This window comes from Biomphalaria glabrata, chromosome 18 (genome assembly GCF_947242115.1).
Source record: "Biomphalaria glabrata chromosome 18, xgBioGlab47.1, whole genome shotgun sequence".
In the NCBI taxonomy this organism is placed as follows: domain Eukaryota; kingdom Metazoa; phylum Mollusca; class Gastropoda; family Planorbidae; genus Biomphalaria; species Biomphalaria glabrata.
The window spans coordinates 1,467,403-1,491,267 of NC_074728.1; the positions used below are offsets into that span (position 1 = coordinate 1,467,403).

General features: G+C 34.5%; 1 long non-coding RNA gene across 2 annotated transcripts; it reads right to left on the reverse strand.

Annotated features, from left to right (window-relative positions):
• Positions 1-23,392, reverse strand: LOC106066974 (uncharacterized). Of its 2 annotated transcripts, none has more exons than XR_008775958.1 (11): positions 23,288-23,392; positions 23,049-23,163; positions 22,839-22,924; positions 22,252-22,681; positions 22,036-22,135; positions 21,643-21,793; positions 20,797-20,973; positions 4,450-4,509; positions 3,327-3,606; positions 2,034-2,332; positions 1-1,905 (listed from the first exon to the last, which is right to left on the reverse strand). It is a non-coding gene; the product is annotated as an uncharacterized LOC106066974 (long non-coding RNA). The 2 variants fall into 2 exon arrangements; XR_008775959.1 differs by having other exon boundaries at positions 3,327-3,953; positions 23,288-23,386.
• Between the last annotated feature and the right edge of the window lie 473 nt (positions 23,393-23,865).

Here is a 23,865-nt window from a genome sequence, read left to right on the forward strand (position 1 = left end):
TTCAAAAATGAGACTTTAATTTCAATGACTAAGGCAGCAGTTACAATCTAGTACATAAACATTAGAAGTGGTCATCATGACAGCACTGGGCAGGACTTGGCCATAGTTTTAAAACAAACTTTAGAAAAAAAAAACTGCTAGTTATTTTGACAGTTGTTCAAATATAAAGTAGATTTACACATAGTAAAATTTTTAAAAATAAAAGAAAAATTCTGAAACTTACAGGCAGTCCCAGGTACAGAATAATTAAAACTGACACAGAGACCACTGGTCAACAGTACAGGAAACAACATAGGCTCTATTTTAAGTACTCCACCCTAACCCATATAATAGGCAGAAATACAAGTATACAGCTTAGCACTAGCCTACAGAAGTAAAATTAAAAATACATAAAAGTAGTTTTGGGAGTGCCAGTTCACAATTATAAAAATTTACCTTTAATAAAGTCTAGGTCTAATGTTTGTTTTGTTGGTTTTACATGTGTTCCATCAGAAAGAGAGATAACATCCTAGCCCTAACCTCCAACAGGACAGTGAGTGTTAACACCAGAGACTATGGAGATGACAAAGTGGATACCCCATGATCACCAATAGATAATACAAAGTGAATTAGTATTTGAAAGTTTTAAACACACTAAGGGGATAAACTCATTGCTTTAGTGAAGACTGACAATACCAAGTAGTAAATATTATTATACTCTTTATTTATAGCAAAATATGTAGGTCCTAGCTGGGGCTGCACATCCACGGGAAATACTGCATACTTCTAATTAATCTTCGGACTTGAAGATAAGCCGTATTATTATTATTTATGGAAAATTTCTCCTCTAAGATATCGGACAAAAACTCAAAACTGTATTCATGGTAACAGCAAAACATTTATATTAAAACAGCATAGAATATGTTAACAGTTTTACTTTAAATATAATAATATAACAATATTATAATAGAGCTAAATAATGTCAAGTCGCTATTTATACTGTAAAAAAGCATAGAACAAATTGTGCAGGGATGTGACACAAAAAATTATATGATAGCACACTAAAGCAGGGGAGATAACAAATTGAATTAAAAGCATAATCTAGCAAGGCTTTGGTGTTGTGACTGTACAGAGTATTGAATATTAACTGAAGACACGTATAGTTGTTACAACATTTTCCGGTGGGAGTGATGTTCTGCTTTAGAATTCATGAATAAATAAAGATATACAAGTTTGCTTAATACTGGTACAATAATAATAAAGATAATATACCACAGCACCTTCCTCCTTTAAAATACAAAAACATGTAACTGAAACAACAAGAAGATTGAGGGAAAAAAAAAGGAATATTTAAAAAAAAAAAAAAATGAACAAATGACTGGACTGATTGTCAAGATATACCTAAACATAGAACAAGATTTACAAGTCAATTATGGTGATTCCACCTAAATAGTTCTCACAAAGTACATCACTTGAGTACTTGTACCTGTTCATTGTTTTATCCATTGTATCTGTTAGGTTTTCTGACCTTGCGACCACTTCCGGTAATGTAACCATGTTGTGAGGATGGGTTACAGGGTTCAGGATGTATAACTGTGGGTGTAGAAGTATTTGTCGCCACTCTAGTAGGTGAGCATGGGTACTCAACCTGAGGTTAGGAGCATTCTTCATTGTTTCCTACTGAGTCCCATATTGCAGCTTGGTCACTAAAATTGTCTTGAGAAGGTCTGGTTTTGAAGTAGCATTAGGGAAATGTTAATTTCTTTCAGACGCAGTAGGAATGTAAAAACATCAATGCCAATTAGCAATCAAAAGATAATGACAGGTTCCCTTAGAGCAAAAAGAAGTCTCTAAATGATGGTAGAGAAGGAAAATCTCTAATAGACCCGGTGTGTCTGTGTCTTCGCCTCTAGGAATTGACTGTCACTGTCAATACAAGAGAACAAAATTTGATAAAAACATTTTTATAGTCAGTGAAACACAAAACTTGGCAAAGCTTTACTCAGGGGTTTAGTATAAAGAAAATATAGAGAGATATACACAGCATCGCTTACCATTTTATTCCATACATCTCTTGACCCATTTTTTGGTTTACATTTCATCTTCATGTTGGTCTACATCTTCATCATGCTGGTCTACCTCTTCATGTTGGTCTACATCTTCATCATGTTGGTCTACATCTTCATCATGCTGGTCTACCTCTTCATGTTGGTCTACATCTTCATCATGTTGGTCTACATCTTCTTCATGTTGGTCTACATCTTCATCATGCTGGTCTACATCTTCATGTTGGTCTACATCTTCATCATGTTGGTTTACATCTTCATGTTGTCTACCTTTTCATCATGTTGGTCTAAATAAGAATAAAAAAATTACTAAGAAAAACTTTTGCCTTGAAAAAGAAAAAAAAAATTCTTTTGTGGCTTTTCTTTTCATGTTAAACAAAACTATTATGATGATGCAGGTTTCACTTTATGTTTTAACTTAGTATTTTATGAATAAACTTTTAAGAAAAAAAAAAATACACCCAAGACATCTAATACAGCAGCAAAGAATAACAAACAAATAAAGTTTTAAAAATTTTAAGGTTAATTAAGTCATTAAAGTCTAAGGAACTTATTGGAGATTTTCAATTATGCCAGAAAACAATAAATAACTAGCTATGTAGTGTATCTGGTGTACAGAATACAGAAAGCTTTAATATTTAGAGTGAAAATTATGCTATTAAGTTTGTGCATTTCTGGCAAAATAAAATCACAACTTTCTAAGTTCTTTTGCTTGCAGTACAAACTCATTGGTTTTGTTGAGTTGGCAACAGCAATCTTTCCTTCAAAATCTACAGGTTTATTCTTTTTTTTATATATATATATTTTTATTTCACTTTATATCGTTTCAGCAAATCTCTTTATTGTTTGGTCTTCTTTTTCTATCCTTATCTATTGTATTTCTTTTAGAATGTACTTAAAAATCGAAAAGTAAGCTAAGAGCAGATAACTAAGTTTAAAATTCCCATCAGATAAGATCCAAACAAATGAAAATTTAGTTTGATTATGATTACCCGGAGAATTACCACTATAGCAACGACAATATAGATACAAACAGGAACAACATTCGCACACAAAACATACAAAGACACAGTCATACACAACCACTGGTTAATAAACTAAACCTCATTGTGATATGACTAATGACCATACACTGACAGAAAGTGGAGTAAAAGAGTTATAAAATCTTTCTGTTCTAGTCTTAATGAAGAGGAAGCGACCACTTTATCCAGATCTGATGTAACTGCAGATTGTCCTCAAGAATGCATAAATGAGATCAGATAATGTTTCAACATTACTTACATGTACACTGGACTTGCTTGATATTCCTGTCAAATGTTTGACATGTTTTGAATGTTTCTTGAGAGCTGAAGAGAATCTACTTCCTTGACCAAATGTCCAGCAGAATAAATGTCATCAGGCAAGATATGAGCATCAAGATGACCACACACAGTCCAGCGCACATATCACATGACCAGAAGCCATCCATTCTTATGAGAAGACAAAGTCTTAGTGTAATGACCTCTCTTGCTTGAATTTTTTCTTGTAGCTTGGTGCACAAAATAATTGAGAACTGAAATGACTTCAACAAAAAATTATGTAAATCTAGGCACAATTTAGGCCATGTCTTGCCTGCAGTCCCTTAAGGACTACTCTCTCTCTCTACATAACAGGGGCTAAATTCTAAATCATTAAAATCAAGGTCTATTCACAGTTAAAATAGTAAGGGTAGTCAAAATTTAATAATTTGGTAAAAATCTAATGTAAATAGTACATGAATAAGATGATAATTCCCCTCTCCCTTTTCAAGTTAGTTGTTAGTAACACCAGGTTAGTAGCAACAAAATCATGTAGAAATAGACATGGCTTTATTTAATTTAGTCTGACTGTTGTTGACTTGTAGCACCAAACTGCTGGTAGGCCACTAAACTGTTGAAGGCATAATATATCTTAGCTAATAAGAACTTGAACAACTTCCTTGTGAACGAAACTAAATATAACATTTATAATACTTGTGATCACATGAAATAAATGTAGAAGACTAAAGTAATAAAATTTCTTACAATCTAACTCACTACAATAACACAACCTTTCAGTCTTACATTCTGGAGTCGTCTTCCCTAACTAAGACCCAGTGACGACAATGCCACTTTTGCATCATTCACATCCAATCGCTTACCTCTTTCCACAGTCACCATAAAACACACACACAAACACTCCATAACACTTCTTCTTGTCCAACATTCTTTCACTGAATCAAGCCCCAAGCATCCTACTAGTCCATATGTTAGACTTTGCAATGACCATGTTTTTAATCATACTAGTTACATTTAGCAGACACTCTGGCACATATTGGAAATAATAGTGCAAATATTATGACTAATGAAGCTTTAAAAAACTCTAAATTAGATTCTTATTTCTGTACCTTGATATCTGTCAACAAAAACAACTGATACATTTGAACCTCAGGAAGAACAAAAAGAATCTGAAATATAAAGTTGGGTAACAAAAACTTGAAAGAGTTCAAGGTAAAATATATAGATATAAATTGCAGATATAGGCAGAACCTAAAAAATTGGAATTTAATTTTGTAGCTTGATATCTGTTAACAAAAAATTAAACTTCAGTAAAAAGAAGTGTGATTAAACATTTCAAATATATAAATTCATATGTTGCTAATGAAACTGAAAAAAAAAAGTGGTTCTGGGAGTAATAAGCAGGACTACACATTTGTAAAAACACTGCAGATTATATATAATATATAATAACCATAATCATATATATATATTTATTTATTTATGACGGTTATCAAAACTAACATAATATAATATAATATATATATAGAGAGAGTTGAATGAATACTTGATGTGCCCCAACAGTTAATAGGACACTTGAGGTGCCACATAAGTTAAAAGGACAAGCAGTTGTTAGGACACTTGTGGTGCCCCAACAACTGATAGGATAAACATGAGGTGAACAACAGTTGGTATGATGGATGAGGTGACCAACAATTGATAGGACACTTAGAGTGCCCCAACAATAAGACCATTGAGTTGTTAGGATGAATGAGATGTCCCATGATAGGATACTTTAGGTACCGCAACAGTTAATAGGAGACTTGTGGTTACCTAACAGTTGGTAGGAAAGAAGAGGTGCATTATCAACTGATAGGATACATGAAGTGCCCTACCAATCAATAGGACAAGAGGTGCCCTACAAATTGATAGGACACTAGAGGTGCTCTACCAATTGATAGGATACTTGAGGTGCCCTACCAATTGATAGGATATTGAGGTGCCCCAACAGTTATAAGGACATTTGAGGTGCCTAATAAGTGTTGAAACACTTGTGGTGCCCCAACAGCTGATTGGACAAACTTGAGGTGGACAAAAGTTGGTATGATCGATGCCTAACAATTGATAGGACACTTGGAGTGCCCAAACAATTGATAGAACACTTGGAGTGCCCAAAAATAAGATTATTGAAGTGCCCAACAGTTGTTAGGATAAATGAGATGCCCCAACAAATGATAGGACATTTGAAGTGCTTCAACAGTAGATATGATACCTAAGGTGCCTCAACAGTTAAAAAACAGTCGTTAGGACACTTGTGGTGCCCCAATAGCTGACAGGACACACTTGAGGTGCCCAACAGTTGGTATGAGGGATGAAGTATTCCAACAATTGATGACCATATAGGTGCCCAACAGTTGGAAGGTATTGATATTTTGGGTTTTTGGCACATCAGCACAATTAAGGCTATGTAATGCCCATAATCTCTCAAGGGTTATTCCCCCTTCATAGCTCAAGAGCTAAGTTTTATACAGTTGGGTCATTAAAAACAAGATTCATTCACAGCTCAGATGGTGAAAATAGTAAAAATTTACATAAATTAATAAAAATCTATTTTTAATATTATATATTCACAATTGCTTTGCACTATCACAAATCAAACACTCATAGACAGTTGAAGGATGAAAAAGGTGCCCCAAAAATCAACCAGACACTTCAGGTGCACCAACAATTAATTAGCAAATAGTATATTGAAGTTTGACAGTGATTGTAAATTTTGACACAGGCAGACAATATTTTTATGCCAATGTATATTATATATCTCATCAAGTAATAGTCAGTAATTTTGTGCAGTACAAGTATATATATATTGTATTGAAGTTGAACTGTAATTGTAAATTTTGACACAGGCAGACAGTTAATTTGTGTATATTATATATCTCATTAGTAAATAGTATGTAAACACTCGTAGACAGTTATAGGATGAAAAAGGTGCCCTAAAAATTGACCAGACACTTCAGGTGCACCAGCAATTAATTAGTAAATAGTATATTGAAGTTTGACAGTGATTGTAAATTTTGACACAGGCAGACAATATTTTTATGCCAATGTATATTATATATCTCATCAAGTAATAGTCAGTAATTTTGTGCAGTACAAGTATATATATTGCATTGAAGTTGAACTGTAATTGTAAATTTTGACACAGGCAGACAGTACATTTGTGTATATTATATATCTCATTAGTAAATAGTATGTAAACACTCGTAGACAGTTGAAGGATGAAAGAGGTGCCCCAAAAATCGACCAGACACTTCAGGTGCACCAACAATTAATTAGTAAATAGTATATATTGAAGTTGGACAGTGATTGTCAATTTTGACACAGGTAGGCAATATTTTTATGCCAATGTATATTATATATCTCATCAAGTAATAGTCAGTAATTTTGTGCAGTACAAGTATATATATTGTATTGAAGTTGAACTGTAATTGTAAATTTTGACACAGGCACACAGTAAATTTGTGTATATTATATATCTCATTAGTAAATAGTATGTAAACACTCGTAGACAGTTATAGGATGAAAAAGGTGCCCCAAAAATTGACCAGACACTTCAGGTGCACCAACAATTAATTAAGTAAATAGTATATTGAAGTTGGACAGTGATTGTAAATTTTGACACAGGCAGGCAATTTTTATGCCAATGTATATTATATATCTCATCAAGTAATAGTCAGTAATTTTGTGCAGTACAAGTATATATATTGCATTGAAGTTGAACTGTAATTGTAAATTTTGACACAGGCAGACAGTACATTTGTGTATATTATATATTTCATTAGTAAATAGTATGTAAACACTCGTAGACAGTTGAAGGATGAAAGAGGTGCCCCAAAAATCGACCAGACACTTCAGGTGCACCAACAATTAATTAGTAAATAGTATATATTGAAGTTGGACAGTGATTGTAAATTTTGACACAGGCAGGCAATATTTTTATGCCAATGTATATTATATATCTCATCAAGTAATAGTCAGTAATTTTGTGCAGTACAAGTATATATATTGCATTGAAGTTGAACTGTAATTGTAAATTTTGACACAGGCAGACAGTACATTTGTGTATATTATATATCTCATCAAATAATAGTAATTTTGTGCAGTACAAGTATATATATTGTATTGAAGTTGGACAGTAATTGTAAATTTGGACACAGGCAGTAATTTTGTGCTGATATATATTATATATCTCAAGTAACAGTATATATATTTATATATACATTCTATTGAAGTTGGACAGTGAAAAGATTAAGAAGCACTCTTCAAAGTGATGAGCTATATCAGTGCTAGTATTCAATGACATTACAGGAAGATAATCAGTATTGAAATATATTACTGATAATTTTGATTTTCATTTTTAATTTTTATGTTCTATATTTAGAAAGCTGTTGACAGTATTGTTCTTGTCAAAATTTGGTATTGATATTGTGTCCTTGTTAAATTTTGTCTTTTTTCAATGTGTAAAAAAATATATATATATGATCATAACATAAGGTTTTAGAGGTCGCAGATTTAACACTAGTAGATTTTTGTGTTTAGACTATTGTTTATTTTAATGTTTACATTGTATTAATATTGTGCACAATTTCTTGAGGTCTTTAAGTCATTGTTATTGATATTTGTAAGTATATGTAGTATTTCTTGAAAAGTTTCTCTGTTTGTCTTTTTCCTGCTGTGCTTGTTTGTTTTCATATGTAGACCAAATCTTGCTTTTGGAACAGGATGTGCTTTAGGGTAAGAGAGTGAGGTCAATGTGTTGCTCGAATCCTCCACAATTTAATCAAAGATTTCAGTGCAAGGACACTCAGTCATCATCATATCATCATTAATATAATTGTAACATTTTGGTGTAAATTTTGTTACATTTTTTACATTATAATATTTTATTAATTTTGTTTTCTCTTTGTTAGAACAATTTAGTGTGTTATGTTAATCACAATAGTATTGGCTTGATAATACTGTCTGTGATTGTTAACTATAAAAGATATTAGATATCATAATTATCTATAAAAGAGTACAGAATGCATTGGTACATTTGATAAGTATTAATAGATACATGGATGGATATATTGAACTAAAGAAAGTTGCTGAATCGTTTGGTCTTAAAGATGAAGAAAAGAAATATTTTAACATAAATGGAAAGGAAAGAAAATCAAGTAGATATTTAAAGAGTTGGCAAGAGCACAAAGACAAGAGAGAAATGCAACTAGATGCTGAAAGAAATTAAAAGGAAGCAAAACCAGACAAAGAATCAGAAGTTCAAAAAAAAACCTGAAAAATAAAAGCTGCAATTCAAAACAAGGGAGACAAAACAGAAACTACTAAAAATGAACATAAAGAGAATATTTATAGGCAAAAAATGAGGGACCTTAAAGAAACCGATGGAATATATAGTTATTTTCAGACTATCTGTAAAACTTGCAATTACAATGAAGATACTTGTTCTAATATATTCATCTGTAAACTAAGTGGCAAGACTTTGAGTGTTATTAACTCATTAATAGAAGAACAAAGAAAGAAATGTATCCTGTTAAAAGCAATATTATTGGAATCTGAGCGCAGCGTGCTTTCAACGAATACGTCGCGCTTTACTGTATTTGAAGGTGGTCTACAAGTGAAATGTTTGAGGGCTAAATCAGCTTCACAAACTTCGGCCTCAACTAATGTTGAAGAGGTTGACAGCATCAAAGCTTGCACTCAACTAATTATGTCCCAACTATTATTCAACTGAATCGAAATAACCGGTTATTTTACAAACTCATTCTTCTATGAGTTATTTTTTTAAATGCCTTTTAACATTCCAAGTTATGATGATGCTTTGTCCAAGGCATTGTAGCACGTGAAAAAAAGCAAAACAAGAAAAAGCATGTGCACTGCTGGGTTGTCTACAAATGCACAGACATAACCAACTATTTCGTCTTGGATCAACAATTCAATTGATGACTATATTACTACATCTAGTCCTCAGCTAAAAATCCTCAATTTTTCAAAAATTAATACAATATCCTTTCCTATAATAACGAAGATGGTCATGGAGACCGATCTTCTTTGAAAAAAAGTCCTCAACTACATCCTTTAAACATGAAGATGGCTAAAGAGCCCAGTCTTCACTTTTAAAATTCCTCCGTTAATCATTCCTATGAACACGAAGATGGCTAAGGAGCCCAGTCTTCGTTTTTAAAATTCCTCCATTAATCATTCCTATAAACACGAAGATGGCTAAGGAGTCCAGTCTTCGCTTTTAAAATTCCTCCGTTAATCATTCCTATAAACACGAAGATGGCTAAGGAATCAAGTCTTCGCTTTTAAAAGTCCTCCCTTAATCATTCCTATAAACACGAAGATGGCTAAAGAGTCCGGTCTTCGCTTTTGGAAAGTCCTAAGCTATACTTAGTAAAGTCATCAATTAAATGTGTTTTCTCCGCAACTATTTAGTTGGTCCTTAAGTGCAAATGTTGATTAGTGTGAGTTGCATCACGAGCAGCGATATTTCCTTTGATGGACACGTTCATATGTTCATTGAGTGTGACTTAATTATTGTTACAAACGTTCAATTGGGATATAAATAAAGACGTCTAACACAGTTATACATCTGTACGAATTTCTTTTTTAAGCACTCAAAGAATGATTTCACTGGGAATTGCAAATACATTTTGATCACCACATTAAGTGCAGAGGTCAAAGACCTGCTGATTATCACACATTTGTACACAAATGTTTGTAGATTACAATTCAATAAAGTTGTTACAAAACCTCACTAGTAACATCACTTCACAGTGTCTCAATGGATAAGAGATAAGCGTGATACAAACGACAATCCCAACTGTTCCTGCACAATCATCATATATCTGATAGCTTATATTTTCATCCTTTTTTTTTTAACTTTTGTTTTGCAAACGTGCATCAGTTGAATAGCTGGAGCCCAATAAAAAGTTTCATGCTCGCCTTTTTCACTGACAACCATCGCACTTGTTGACCGACCAATCATCAAGCTACACGGAGCATAACGGGACCACACGAAGGCATCAGGTTCAAACTAGTATTTGAAGGTGGTCTAACAAGTAGCCCGTTTGAGGGCTAAATTAGCCTCACAAACTTCGGCTCCAACTAATGTTGGAGGCTGAATCAGCTGCTGACTGACTCCTGTTTGGCCACTTGTTGACCACTCGTTCATCAAGCTGTGAACTGAGCGTAGCGTGCTTTCAACGAATACGTCGCGCTTTACTGTATTTGAAGGTGGTCTACAAGTGAAATGTTTGAGGGCTAACAGCCTCACAAACCTTCGGCCTCAACTAATGTTGAGAGGTTGACAGCATCAAAGCTTGCACTCAACTAATTATGTCCCAACTATTATTCAACTGAATCGAAATAACCGGTTATTTTACAAACTCATTCTTCTATGAGTTATTTTTTTAAATGCCTTTTAACATTCCAAGTTATGATGATGCTTAGTCCAAGGCATTGTAGCACGTGAAAAAAAGCAAAACAAGAAAAAGCATGTGCACTGCTGGGTTGTCTACAAATGCACAGACATAACCAACTATTTCGTCTTGGATCAACAATTCAATTGATGACTATATTACTACATCTAGTCCTCAGCTAAAAATCCTCAATTTTTCAAAAATTAATACAATATCCTTTCCTATAATAACGAAGATGGTCATGGAGACCGATCTTCTTTGAAAAAAAGTCCTCAACTACATCCTTTAAACATGAAGATGGCTAAAGAGCCCAGTCTTCACTTTTAAAATTCCTCCGTTAATCATTCCTATGAACACGAAGATGGCTAAGGAGCCCAGTCTTCGTTTTTAAAATTCCTCCGTTAATCATTCCTATAAACACGAAGATGGCTAAGGAGCCCAGTCTTCGCTTTTAAAATTCCTCCGTTAATCATTCCTATAAACACGAAGATGGCTAAGGAGTCCAGTCTTCGCTTTTAAAAGTCCTCCCTTAATCATTCCTATAAACACGAAGATGGCTAAAGAGTCCGGTCTTCGCTTTTGGAAAGTCCTAAGCTATACTTAGTAAAGTCATCAATTAAATGTGTTTTCTCCGCAACTATTTAGTTGGTCCTTAAGTGCAAATGTTGATTAGTGTGAGTTGCATCACGAGCGGCGATATTTCCTTTGATGGACACGTTCATATGTTCATTGAGTGTGACTTAATTATTGTTACAAACGTTCAATTGGGATATAAATAAAAACGTCTAACACAGTTATACATCTGTACGAATTTCTTTTTTAAGCACTCAAAGAATGATTTCACTGGGAATTGCAAATACATTCTGATCACCACATTAAGTGCAGAGGTCAAAGACCTGCTGATTATCACACATTTGTACACAAATGTTTGTAGATTACAATTCAATAAAGTTGTTACAAAACCTCACTAGTTACATCACTTCACAGTGTCTCAATGGATAAGAGATAAGCATGATACAAACGACAATCCCAACTGTTCCTGCACAATCATCATATATCTGATAGCTTATATTTTCATCCTTTTTTTTTTAACTTTTGTTTTGCAAACGTGCATCAGTTGAATAGCTGGAGCCCAATAAAAAGTTTCATGCTCGCCTTTTTCACTGACAACCATCGCACTTGTTGACCGACCAATCATCAAGCTACACGGAGCATAACGGGACCACACGAAGGCATCAGGTTCAAACTAGTATTTGAAGGTGGTCTAACAAGTAGCCCGTTTGAGGGCTAAATTAGCCTCACAAACTTCGGCTCCAACTAATGTTGGAGGCTGAATCAGCTGCTGACTGACTCCTGTTTGGCCACTTGTTGACCACTCGTTCATCAAGCTGTGAACTGAGCGTAGCGTGCTTTCAACGAATACGTCGCGCTTTACTGTATTTGAAGGTGGTCTACAAGTGAAATGTTTGAGGGCTAACAGCCTTACAAACCTTCGGCCTCAACTAATGTTGAGAGGTTGACAGCATCAAAGCTTGCACTCAACTAATTATGTCCCAACTATTATTCAACTGAATCGAAATAACCGGTTATTTTACAAACTCATTCTTCTATGAGTTATTTTTTTAAATGCCTTTTAACATTCCAAGTTATGATGATGCTTAGTCCAAGGCATTGTAGCACGTGAAAAAAAGCAAAACAAGAAAAAACATGTGCACTGCTGGGTTGTCTACAAATGCACAGACATAACCAACTATTTCGTCTTGGATCAACAATTCAATTGATGACTATATTACTACATCTAGTCCTCAGCTAAAAATCCTCAATTTTTCAAAAATTAATACAATATCCTTTCCTATAATAACGAAGATGGTCATGGAGACCGATCTTCTTTGAAAAAAAGTCCTCAACTACATCCTTTAAACATGAAGATGGCTAAAGAGCCCAGTCTTCACTTTTAAAATTCCTCCGTTAATCATTCCTATGAACACGAAGATGGCTAAGGAGCCCAGTCTTCGTTTTTAAAATTCCTCCGTTAATCATTCCTATAAACACGAAGATGGCTAAGGAGCCCAGTCTTCGCTTTTAAAATTCCTCCGTTAATCATTCCTATAAACACGAAGATGGCTAAGGAGTCCAGTCTTCGCTTTTAAAAGTCCTCCCTTAATCATTCCTATAAACACGAAGATGGCTAAAGAGTCCGGTCTTCGCTTTTGGAAAGTCCTAAGCTATACTTAGTAAAGTCATCAATTAAATGTGTTTTCTCCGCAACTATTTAGTTGGTCCTTAAGTGCAAATGTTGATTAGTGTGAGTTGCATCACGAGCGGCGATATTTCCTTTGATGGACACGTTCATATGTTCATTGAGTGTGACTTAATTATTGTTACAAACGTTCAATTGGGATATAAATAAAAACGTCTAACACAGTTATACATCTGTACGAATTTCTTTTTTAAGCACTCAAAGAATGATTTCACTGGGAATTGCAAATACATTCTGATCACCACATTAAGTGCAGAGGTCAAAGACCTGCTGATTATCACACATTTGTACACAAATGTTTGTAGATTACAATTCAATAAAGTTGTTACAAAACCTCACTAGTTACATCACTTCACAGTGTCTCAATGGATAAGAGATAAGCATGATACAAACGACAATCCCAACTGTTCCTGCACAATCATCATATATCTGATAGCTTATATTTTCATCCTTTTTTTTTTTAACTTTTGTTTTGCAAACGTGCATCAGTTGAATAGCTGGAGCCCAATAAAAAGTTTCATGCTCGCCTTTTTCACTGACAACCATCGCACTTGTTGACCGACCAATCATCAAGCTACACGGAGCATAACGGGACCACACGAAGGCATCAGGTTCAAACTAGTATTTGAAGGTGGTCTAACAAGTAGCCCGTTTGAGGGCTAAATTAGCCTCACAAACTTCGGCTCCAACTAATGTTGGAGGCTGAATCAGCTGCTGACTGACTCCTGTTTGGCCACTTGTTGACCACTCGTTCATCAAGCTGTGAACTGAGCGTAGCGTGCTTTCAACGAATACGTCGCGCTTTACTGTATTTGAAGGTGGTCTACAAGTGAAATGTTTGAGGGCTAACAGCCTCACAAACCTTCGGCCTCAACTAATGTTGAGAGGTTGACAGCATCAAAGCTTGCACTCAACTAATTATGTCCCAACTATTATTCAACTGAATCGAAATAACCGGTTATTTTACAAACTCATTCTTCTATGAGTTATTTTTTTAAATGCCTTTTAACATTCCAAGTTATGATGATGTTTAGTCCAAGGCATTGTAGCACGTGAAAAAAAGCAAAACAAGAAAAAGCATGTGCACTGCTGGGTTGTCTACAAATGCACAGACATAACCAACTATTTCGTCTTGGATCAACAATTCAATTGATGACTATATTACTACATCTAGTCCTCAGCTAAAAATCCTCAATTTTTCAAAAATTAATACAATATCCTTTCCTATAATAACGAAGATGGTCATGGAGACCGATCTTCTTTGAAAAAAAGTCCTCAACTACATCCTTTAAACATGAAGATGGCTAAAGAGCCCAGTCTTCACTTTTAAAATTCCTCCGTTAATCATTCCTATGAACACGAAGATGGCTAAGGAGCCCAGTCTTCGTTTTTAAAATTCCTCCGTTAATCATTCCTATAAACACGAAGATGGCTAAGGAGCCCAGTCTTCGCTTTTAAAATTCCTCCGTTAATCATTCCTATAAACACGAAGATGGCTAAGGAGTCCAGTCTTCGCTTTTAAAAGTCCTCCCTTAATCATTCCTATAAACACGAAGATGGCTAAAGAGTCCGGTCTTCGCTTTTGGAAAGTCCTAAGCTATACTTAGTAAAGTCATCAATTAAATGTGTTTTCTCCGCAACTATTTAGTTGGTCCTTAAGTGCAAATGTTGATTAGTGTGAGTTGCATCACGAGCGGCGATATTTCCTTTGATGGACACGTTCATATGTTCATTGAGTGTGACTTAATTATTGTTACAAACGTTCAATTGGGATATAAATAAAAACGTCTAACACAGTTATACATCTGTACGAATTTCTTTTTTAAGCACTCAAAGAATGATTTCACTGGGAATTGCAAATACATTCTGATCACCACATTAAGTGCAGAGGTCAAAGACCTGCTGATTATCACACATTTGTACACAAATGTTTGTAGATTACAATTCAATAAAGTTGTTACAAAACCTCACTAGTTACATCACTTCACAGTGTCTCAATGGATAAGAGATAAGCATGATACAAACGACAATCCCAACTGTTCCTGCACAATCATCATATATCTGATAGCTTATATTTTCATCCTTTTTTTTTAACTTTTGTTTTGCAAACGTGCATCAGTTGAATAGCTGGAGCCCAATAAAAAGTTTCATGCTCGCCTTTTTCACTGACAACCATCGCACTTGTTGACCGACCAATCATCAAGCTACACGGAGCATAACGGGACCACACGAAGGCATCAGGTTCAAACTAGTATTTGAAGGTGGTCTAACAAGTAGCCCGTTTGAGGGCTAAATTAGCCTCACAAACTTCGGCTCCAACTAATGTTGGAGGCTGAATCAGCTGCTGACTGACTCCTGTTTGGCCACTTGTTGACCACTCGTTCATCAAGCTGTGAACTGAGCGTAGCGTGCTTTCAACGAATACGTCGCGCTTTACTGTATTTGAAGGTGGTCTACAAGTGAAATGTTTGAGGGCTAACAGCCTCACAAACCTTCGGCCTCAACTAATGTTGAGAGGTTGACAGCATCAAAGCTTGCACTCAACTAATTATGTCCCAACTATTATTCAACTGAATCGAAATAACCGGTTATTTTACAAACTCATTCTTCTATGAGTTATTTTTTTAAATGCCTTTTAACATTCCAAGTTATGATGATGCTTAGTCCAAGGCATTGTAGCACGTGAAAAAAAGCAAAACAAGAAAAAGCATGTGCACTGCTGGGTTGTCTACAAATGCACAGACATAACCAACTATTTCGTCTTGGATCAACAATTCAATTGATGACTATATTACTACATCTAGTCCTCAGCTAAAAATCCTCAATTTTTCAAAAATTAATACAATATCCTTTCCTATAATAACGAAGATGGTCATGGAGACCGATCTTCTTTGAAAAAAAGTCCTCAACTACATCCTTTAAACATGAAGATGGCTAAAGAGCCCAGTCTTCACTTTTAAAATTCCTCCGTTAATTATTCCTATGAACACGAAGATGGCTAAGGAGCCCAGTCTTCGTTTTTAAAATTCCTCCGTTAATCATTCCTATAAACACGAAGATGGCTAAGGAGCCCAGTCTTCGCTTTTAAAATTCCTCCGTTAATCATTCCTATAAACACGAAGATGGCTAAGGAGTCCAGTCTTCGCTTTTAAAAGTCCTCCCTTAATCATTCCTATAAACACGAAGATGGCTAAAGAGTCCGGTCTTCGCTTTTGGAAAGTCCTAAGCTATACTTAGTAAAGTCATCAATTAAATGTGTTTTCTCCGCAACTATTTAGTTGGTCCTTAAGTGCAAATGTTGATTAGTGTGAGTTGCATCACGAGCGGCGATATTTCCTTTGATGGACACGTTCATATGTTCATTGAGTGTGACTTAATTATTGTTACAAACGTTCAATTGGGATATAAATAAAAACGTCTAACACAGTTATACATCTGTACGAATTTCTTTTTTAAGCACTCAAAGAATGATTTCACTGGGAATTGCAAATACATTCTGATCACCACATTAAGTGCAGAGGTCAAAGACCTGCTGATTATCACACATTTGTACACAAATGTTTGTAGATTACAATTCAATAAAGTTGTTACAAAACCTCACTAGTTACATCACTTCACAGTGTCTCAATGGATAAGAGATAAGCATGATACAAACGACAATCCCAACTGTTCCTGCACAATCATCATATATCTGATAGCTTATATTTTCATCCTTTTTTTTTTAACTTTTGTTTTGCAAACGTGCATCAGTTGAATAGCTGGAGCCCAATAAAAAGTTTCATGCTCGCCTTTTTCACTGACAACCATCGCACTTGTTGACCGACCAATCATCAAGCTACACGGAGCATAACGGGACCACACGAAGGCATCAGGTTCAAACTAGTATTTGAAGGTGGTCTAACAAGTAGCCCGTTTGAGGGCTAAATTAGCCTCACAAACTTCGGCTCCAACTAATGTTGGAGGCTGAATCAGCTGCTGACTGACTCCTGTTTGGCCACTTGTTGACCACTCGTTCATCAAGCTGTGAACTGAGCGTAGCGTGCTTTCAACGAATACGTCGCGCTTTACTGTATTTGAAGGTGGTCTACAAGTGAAATGTTTGAGGGCTAACAGCCTTACAAACCTTCGGCCTCAACTAATGTTGAGAGGTTGACAGCATCAAAGCTTGCACTCAACTAATTATGTCCCAACTATTATTTAACTGAATCGAAATAACCGGTTATTTTACAAACTCATTCTTCTATGAGTTATTTTTTTAAATGCCTTTTAACATTCCAAGTTATGATGATGCTTAGTCCAAGGCATTGTAGCACGTGAAAAAAAGCAAAACAAGAAAAAGCATGTGCACTGCTGGGTTGTCTACAAATGCACAGACATAACCAACTATTTCGTCTTGGATCAACAATTCAATTGATGACTATATTACTACATCTAGTCCTCAGCTAAAAATCCTCAATTTTTCAAAAATTAATACAATATCCTTTCCTATAATAACGAAGATGGTCATGGAGACCGATCTTCTTTGAAAAAAAGTCCTCAACTACATCCTTTAAACATGAAGATGGCTAAAGAGCCCAGTCTTCACTTTTAAAATTCCTCCGTTAATTATTCCTATGAACACGAAGATGGCTAAGGAGCCCAGTCTTCGTTTTTAAAATTCCTCCGTTAATCATTCCTATAAACACGAAGATGGCTAAGGAGCCCAGTCTTCGCTTTTAAAATTCCTCCGTTAATCATTCCTATAAACACGAAGATGGCTAAGGAGTCCAGTCTTCGCTTTTAAAAGTCCTCCCTTAATCATTCCTATAAACACGAAGATGGCTAAAGAGTCCGGTCTTCGCTTTTGGAAAGTCCTAAGCTATACTTAGTAAAGTCATCAATTAAATGTGTTTTCTCCGCAACTATTTAGTTGGTCCTTAAGTGCAAATGTTGATTAGTGTGAGTTGCATCACGAGCGGCGATATTTCCTTTGATGGACACGTTCATATGTTCATTGAGTGTGACTTAATTATTGTTACAAACGTTCAATCGGGATATAAATAAAGACGTCTAACACAGTTATACATCTGTACGAATTTCTTTTTTAAGCACTCAAAGAATGATTTCACTGGGAATTGCAAATACATTTTGATCACCACATTAAGTGCAGAGTCTTAATGAATGAGAGATGAGTGTGATACAAATTACAATCCCAACTGTTCCTGCACATGGATTAAATCTTTTTTATTTTTGGGAGCAAATGTGCATCAGTTGAATATCTGGAGCCCAATAAATAGAAGAAATAAGGAATGCACTCAAACAAATGAAGACAGGTAAAGCGGCTGGAATTGACAACTTATCACCCGAAGTTCTTAAAGAAGGAGGAAGTGAAATAGTTGACCAAATGCACAAACTATTCAACAAAACACCTCCAGGTGAGTAGAAAAAGGGCTTGCAAATAAAAATACCAAAAAGTGGAGATTTATCACAATGTGAGAAATGGTGAGGCATCACTTTGTTGTCAGTACCAAGCAAGATTTTCAGCAAAATCCTACTAAACAGAATAAAGGGAGCATGTGATGAACACCTAAGGGAAGAACATGCCGGATACAGAAAAGGGAGATCTTGTGCTGACCAAATAGCTACTCTCAGAATAATTGTAGAACAATGTGTCGAATTGCAATCTCCTCTCTATGCAACTTTTGTTGATTTTGAAAAAGCTTTTGACAGTGTGGACAGAGAATCTATCTGGACTGTAATGAGACATTATGGGATCCCCAATAAAATAATATCCATAATCAAGAACCTTAATGATGGTTTCACCTGCCAAGTAACCCACTGCAGCAAGCTGTCAGAGGAATTTCCAGTCACAACAGGAGTCAAACAGGGATGTCTTCTTTTACCACTCCTGTTCCTTCTAGCATGGATTGGGTCACAAAAGAAGTCTTCTCTAACGCAGAAAAAGGAATCCAATAGACTCTCACACAAAAGCTGGAAGATCTGGAATTCGCTGATGACATAGCCCCATAATCACAGACTACAGGATATGCAAGAAAAGGTCACAGCTTTAAGCAAAGTAGGAAAAAGAGTCAAAATAAACCACCAAAAAACTAAAGTAAATAAAGTAAACAATAAACAAATTGGAGACATAGTACTGGATTCTCAGACAATAGACCAAGTAGAAAATTTTATATACCTTGGGAGTGTAGTCAGTATATCAGGTGGAACAGATGAAGACATTAAACGCCGTATAAATCTATGTATAAATCTAGCGCATCAGACATTTACACAGCTAAAACCAACCTGGAAATCTACTCACATCTCAAACAAGACTAAACTAAGAATCTTTAACTCTAATGTCATGGCTGCCCTACTGTATGGTTCTGAAACATGGAGAACAACTGAAGCCACAACAAAAAAAATACTGACTTTCATCAACAGATGCCTGAGAGATATCCTAAAAATACACTGGTATGACAAAGTAGAAAACATCAAACTGTGGGAGATGAGTGGACAGAAAAATTTAGAAGTGTAGATCTTAGAGAGGAAGTGGAGATGGATTGGTCACACCCTTAGAAAAGATACCAGCAACAGAGCTAGGCAGGCCTTAGAGTGGAACCCCCAGGGAACAAGACGCAGAGGAAGACCAAAAAGAACATGGCGACGCAGTGTACTTGAAGAAGCAGAGAGACCGGGAAGAGCTAGGAAACCATAAAAAAAACTAGCAAGAGACCGTGGAGAGTGGCGTGTTTTTGTAGAGGCCCTATGTTCCATGAGGAACTCAAAGGAGTGATGATGAATAAATAGATGCACCTTTGGTGGAATTGTTTATAATGATTGTTCATTGAGTGTTTTAGGGTTCGGACCTTTTTGCATGCAATTGTATATCCAAACACTTGGAATAGTAGATTTTTTTTGGCTCACATTAACTCCCAACATGAAAATATAATGCGCATTTTAACACACCTTAGAAATGAAACAGTTTATAGAGTATTCAAGTCAACTTAATATGCAATTATATTGCACATAAGGACAAGAAATAATTACTTTTTTGTCACACTATCACACAATGAAGAATTGAAACAGTTTATGGAGTTGAAGATCTTAATATATGAATTCAAGTCAACTTGTTTATGTAATAGTACATCATATCACTGCGAATTGTAGATCCTTTTTTTTTGGTCCAATTAAGTACTGGGGTGACAAGACCATACATATTATCACATACTTGCATTTCTAAATAATGTTTAGCTACAATAGTAACTTGAATCATCTCAATCTCCAAGTGGCAAAGAGAAAGTTGATGGTGATGCATAACTTTTTCATTTTTGTGTTTAAATTCCATATTTATAAGACATTACTATTGAATTCCAAATGACAAAGAATTCAATTCTATTATTTGTTGAAATATATTTACAATTGTAAAGTTAGAATATTTCAGAGCCATTCAGTTTTTCTGCAAAAATTAATAGGAACATCCACATATATTAACTGAAATGAAAATGGTATATCAGTTTAACAAATGAAAATTCAGTTTACTATCATAACTAGAACCTATTAAAACAAATACAATACAAATTTCTTTAAATAGACAGGTGAACTTACAAAGTTGTGTATGAAGTTATGTGTTTGTGAAGTAATTACTGACATCATAACATACAAAACAAATACAGGAACCATGCATATACCACATACAACTAATGCAGGATCATTGCTTTACAAAAATAAATGCTGTGAAGAGTAAGAATATTTCTTACCTTATTCTGACTATGGCTTCATTTGAAGAAACAGCAGATGAACTTTAGATAAAACATGTTGACCATTTGTAGATCGATAGAATCTTTTCACAGTGAGAGAGAAGTTTAATGTTCCTCCTGTAGCCTTGAAATGTTCATCCTTTTTCCTTGACCTCAATGTTTAATTGACCATTTAGTCTACAAGTGAGTTGAGAAAAACGCACTGTTAAACAAATATATCACATTTAAATGCATTACCATATAATGCAGTATTGATAAAATTAGTGCTTTTTAATATGTGGCAGTTTCTAAACTTTTCATTCACGAAGAGCTTTTTCTGTCTCAAGACTTAATGTTTAATGAGAATGTGTTTTTAGTGGTCATTTTTTGTTTTCAAATAATAGTGACACTATCTCACTGTGTGATGGAAAAATAGAAAGGTTTATGAGACTTCAAGATATTTTAAAGTCAATTAATTTTTATTTATCTCTCATTGCTAGGAGGTATAGTGGCTGAGCGGTAAAGCACTTAGCTTCCGAAGTGGAAGTCCCAGGTTCGGATCCTGGTATTTTAAATTTTGGAACCTTTGGGCTCTTCTGAGTCTAACCATCTCTAATTGATTAACTTAAGAAAACATGTATCTTATAAACCTAAACCTAGAGCAATATCTGAAAACAACCCATGGTTAACCATTGACCATAGAAACAGTTGAGCTTGACACTATCTGAACCATGATCACATGGTCGGAAACAGCTACTCTAAAACTAACATTTTATGTTTTTATAATTTGTTGTGCTTTTAAAATAAACAGATTTTTTTTTCACTTTGCTATAAGATATTTGACTGGTACACTAGAATTCAACTCACCTATTGTTCTTAGAGAATTACCTTGGACACAAACTTGATCTCCTTGGGCTGACATATCCAGACTCTCCTGACATTAAATTACAGTAAAGTGGGTCACAGTTTGGCAATGAAGACTTGTATATCACAGAGGTGCACTGCTGATAGCTGATACCTTGAAAACAGTTTGGAATCACATAATCTTATTTGATTGATCTAAATTTTAAACTTATAAATTCCTTTTAACATTATATTAGCTATGATGATTCATTGTCCAAGGCTAAGTAATGCATTAAATAAACTCAATCACTATACCAAGAAGGTTGTTTAACAAACTAAATACCTATAGCTTTTATTATTATTATTATTATTTTAAAAAACTTTGTGTGGTGAATGAAATTAAAACTTTGTACTCACTGTGTAGCCATCTTCATAGTGAGAGAGATGAACCAAACAGACCATCAAACATTTGTTGATATGCATATGCAGTTCAGGGTTTTGCTAACCAAATCTGAAGCTTGACCAAAACACAGGAAAATGGTAGAGAATAATGAATAAACAGTTATTATTTTTAAAATGCAATGATAAATTGTTCTAGAATTAGCAGTTAGAGAAAAACAAATTAAGTCTTACTTTGGCCTTCAAAGCTTTAATTCATAAGAAATTCCAAGAGAAAACTGTCATCATCTGATAGCAGATTACCAAGGAATATTTGTTGGTTGGATGACAAATTAGTACTGTTGGCAGCAGAGAATGTGCACTTGTTAAGCTGATTAAATATGGAAACTTGAACTACAATATCTCTTAAATACACTATCTCATGATATTTAAAATAACATTGTTTCTATGAAAACAATAGTTAAGCCTACAAGTATTGCATGGTTTGACTATGTTAAATAAGATATGAAGAAAAATACTTGCCCTATAATTAGACTTCCCATGATGTTTACCTCTAGTTTCAGTTTCTTCATTCATATATTTACCTGGCCTGTCTGTTTACAGCTTTCGCTTTTCTAACTCCCAGGCTAGTAGTTGATTAGTAATCAATACTTTATATCTTGAACTGATTTAAAAAAAAAAAAAACAAGCTAAATAAATAATTTTATAATTACACATTAAGAGGCAATTATTATGATTTGAATTCAACCAGATATCAAGTAGCTAGGCATTTAAAAAATAAATCACATCTAAAAAAAATTGCTTAAAAGTAACCACTATACTTGTAAGGCAATATCTGTTGTTTCATAGTTTGGAAATATTTGTGCTTCAAGTAGGATGTTCTATTGAGAATATACTTTGCCTTGACCTCAGAAAAAGAAGGGAAAAAAGTAAAAAAAAAAAATAAATATATTTATATATATTGAAAAACAAAAATTACATAAAATATACAAGTTAGTAGAATAAAAAAAAAAAGCAAGGATTCTACTAACATGTGTTGCCTTGTTTCAAGTCGCTATTTCTGCTCTTCATATTTACTACTCAGAGATGGTTTACAAATCTGTATGGCACTCCATTTCTTGAATAAGATCTATTCAACATCTTAATCTGAAAAATTTGAAAAAATAATTTTTTTAACTTGCTACAATAACCAAGACCTATATGTACCTAACTCTAAATGCTAAATGACGGAGATGATTTTTTTTAATGTAAAAAATTTCAAAGCAATTACCAAAAGCCAAGAGGACAAAGAATATTCAAAATGTTATCTAATATTGAGCCCATGGATATCCATGATGAAAAAGCTTAGTGAAAAGCACAAATGCTAAGGTTCCCTAAAAAAAAAAAAAAAATTATGTTAACATTGATTTTCACCAATGCAAGCATTAATGCAAAAGATAAAATTCAAATAAACATTTAAAAATTAGAATATTCATAATTTGCCTGTTGCTTTAGTATACATAAAAAATAAAACAATGACACCTTTTTTTAAAAAAAAAACATTTAGATGAACTACTTGCCTTATTAGCTCAATAGACAGATGAATGGAAAAGTATGTTTAAACAGGTCCAGAATTCTTGATGGCTAGAGAACCACGGGAATGGAATTGGCTTGACTACAAAACTTTTGGATAAGCTTGCTACACTGATTTTTCCTGTTCCCCATAACTAGTATCTCTTTTCATTACCTACATCTGAGGAGCACTAAGCTATACTCAGCATCTTAACCTGAAAGTTGTAATAAAATGTGTACAGGCTGATAAATCAAATACAAGTCTTAGTGAAGATTCTGGGATTTTGACTAAACTTC